Below are 2926 nucleotides of genomic sequence, written 5' to 3'. Positions count from 1 at the left end.
CTCCCCCGGCACGGAGCCGCCCTGGCGCACGGCTAATCCGCCAGCACGTGCCCCGGAGAGACGCGCTCAGCAGGAGAATCCCAGGATTAGGCGCGTTTCAGTGTCGAATTAGTCCCGATTGGGGTCTGCAGACACAATTTCATCCCAGCAGCCACGCTCCGGGGAGCGCCGACGAGACAAATCCCGTTACCTGCCAGGCGGGATTTGCAGCACGGGGTGCTGGCGGCACCGCTCGCTCGCACGCACGGGTGGGCACCCGTGCCCTCCCTCGCACAGGGACAAGAGCGGCGTCAGTCCCAGGGCCCCCCCAGCGCAGAGCCAGACCACCAGGCTCTGCCTCCAGCCCCGTGTCCCTGCCCTTCTGGCAAGGGGGCGCGTTGGACAGCTCAATGTGTCGCCAGGGTGCCAGGCATCTGCCCTGGTCCCCGGGGAAGTGCTAGGGGCAGGCGAGGATGCAGCGAGCGCCGGGCTCAGCCCGCGCATCTTTCCCAGTGCCACCCTGCAGGCGGGCAGAGGGACAAGGGGGGAACTGAGCAGAGCCAGAGCCCAACACTTCCACAGGCCCCTGGCACCGTGGGCACCGCGCCGCCCCACGCACCAGTTCCCTCCACTAGAAACCAGAATTTACAGGGCGCAGCAACCAGGAAGGCGGCAAGGGGCAGCGAGAGGAGCAACTGCAAAACTCACCCAGCGGCAGCCTCGCCGCGGAGCCGGTCAGAGCCGCGTGCCGGGGTGGCCGTGGCGGCGCCGCCAGAGCCCGCGCTGCAGCCCGTGCCGCATGGCGCGGCCGCACCACAGGGAGCCCCGCGGCCCTGCGCGCCCGGGCCCGGCCGCTGCCGCTCGCTGGGTGGATTCTGCTTTATCAGCACCGCGGCGGCGCCTCCTCGGCCCTATCGGCCAGGAAGCGGGGCCGGCGCGGGCCGCCCCTCGGCGCTTCCCCGCGCGGCGACACGCCGGTTATCAGGGAGCCGCGGGCAGCGCGCGCGCGGAGCAGCCCCCGCGCGCCGCCGGGCGTCCCATGAAAGGAAAGGCACGCGGGCCACCCGCGGCAGCTGTCGAGGTGCCCGCGCCGCCGCCGGGACCCCCCCTGCGCCCGCGAGGCCCCGACTTACAGGAATCCCTCCCTGCGCGGCGAGTCATTTCCCAGCTGAGGGCGGCGCACGCCGAGCGGCGGCCGCCGGCGCCCACGCGCTGCCGCGGCCCCGGGGACACGGGAGTTTTGCTGCGGGAAACCCCACGGCAGAGCTGGTGCCCGCGGGAAGGTCCCTGGAGCGGGCGCGCTGTGGGCACCTGCACTTGGAGCATCCTGGCACTGCCTTGGGGACGCATCCTGCTCCCTCGAGGGGCCCAGTGCCCCCCGGGCTGTTGGGACGACTCAACCAAGCTCCTGCTGCTCTCTGCGCATCCCATCTCCTCGTCTGCACTGGGAGGATTCCCCTCCTTTCCCGTGTCCCAGTGATGGCTCCACAGGGCACAGAGCACAGGGAACAGTCGCCATCCATGCGCGCGGCACTGTGGGACCGCGGGAGCTGCAACGGGCTGAGCTGCCACCCTGGCACAGCGGCCTCGCACATCCCGACGGACCCGACAACCTCCCGGTGGCAGCGCAGCGGGCACCAGCGCTACACGAGCACGGCCCGCGCAGCGCAGGGCACCCCGGCCCCGCTCGCCCTGGCACAGGCAGCTCTTTGGAGGAGAAAGGCTTGGCCCGATGCTTTGAATTAGCGCAGGAAGCCAAGGCGGGCGAGAGCTCCATGCCCAGTGCATCCTCGTGTTGGGGGAGGCTCCGTGAGCTGCCCGCCCCTGCGCGCGATTGCGGCCCTAGACCTACCCCCAAGGAGGGCCTGGGCCGAGAGGTGCCCACAGGGCCCATCCTCAGCTGCCCCAGGGAGCCTCCGGCACATTGTCGCCGGCCAGCCCAGGGCACCGATGCTCCCTGTGCTGTGGGGCTCCAGCCCCATCCTGCTCTGAACGTGGTGCCAAGGCCACCTGAGTGCCAGGGCCACAGGGACCCACAGGGACCCGCAGTGACCGCCCCCTCGTCCTGCCCGCGGCCACTCTGCACCGGGCACCCCGAAGCACCTCCCGAGACACCTGGGCTGCAGCGAGCGCCGCTGCAGCGCCCGGCACTGCGGCCAGCCGAGACGTCGCTGCCACCGGCGCGTTGGCCACGGGGGCCAGACGGGGCAGCCCCACGCGCGGCCGCTGCGGTGCCCGTGAGCGCCAGTGGTGCCGGGACAGCGGCTGCGGCACCTGGCGCTCCAGGGCTGCTTGGGAGGGCCCCAACCTCCTTGCACGGGCCCAGAGATGGGCTGGATCTGGGCATGCTCCGATTGCCTCCGGACAAGGCAGCTCCTGCTGCGATGGCTTCAGTCAGCCCAGCAGGCAACCGAGCTGGATCAAGGAGCACCTGGGGGCTGCAGTGCGCTTGCCGCTTGGACCTGGCGCGGATCATCCCTTGGACCTGCGATCCCACCCCAGCACATCCATCCCTCGGGATTTCCCCAGGGCCAGGGCTCCTGGCCCTGCGCACGCGCCCCAGCAGCGGCACGAACACGCGGAGCAGGGCCCGGGTACCACACGCGGTGCCCAAACGCGCGCCACGTCCCCTCCCAGGGACCATTCCCAGCAGCGCGCTCTGCCCAGCGCCGCGTCCCGCAGCCGCTTCCGCGCCTGAAGCAAAACATCGCTGCTTCAAAGGAAGCGGCGGCGGAGGCAGCAGCGACCGAAAGCCCCCGCGCGGCGGGGCCCCAAGTTCTCTTTTCTCCCGCGCGGGATCCGCGGCGGCGCCCGGGAAGGAAGCGCCCGGGCAGCCTGGAGCGCAGGGCAGCGCCAGGGCCGGGCAGCCAGCGGCGGGGCCCGAGGGCTCCGTGCCCGCGATCGCGCCCGGCTGCTCCTGCACCTGCTCGGGCCGCGGCGCTCGGCC

This window comes from Nothoprocta perdicaria, unplaced genomic scaffold (genome assembly GCF_003342845.1).
Source record: "Nothoprocta perdicaria isolate Ctin4 unplaced genomic scaffold, notPer1 scaffold_372, whole genome shotgun sequence".
Classification (NCBI taxonomy): Eukaryota; Metazoa; Chordata; class Aves; order Tinamiformes; family Tinamidae; genus Nothoprocta; species Nothoprocta perdicaria.
Note: the sequence above shows the minus strand (reverse complement) of the source record.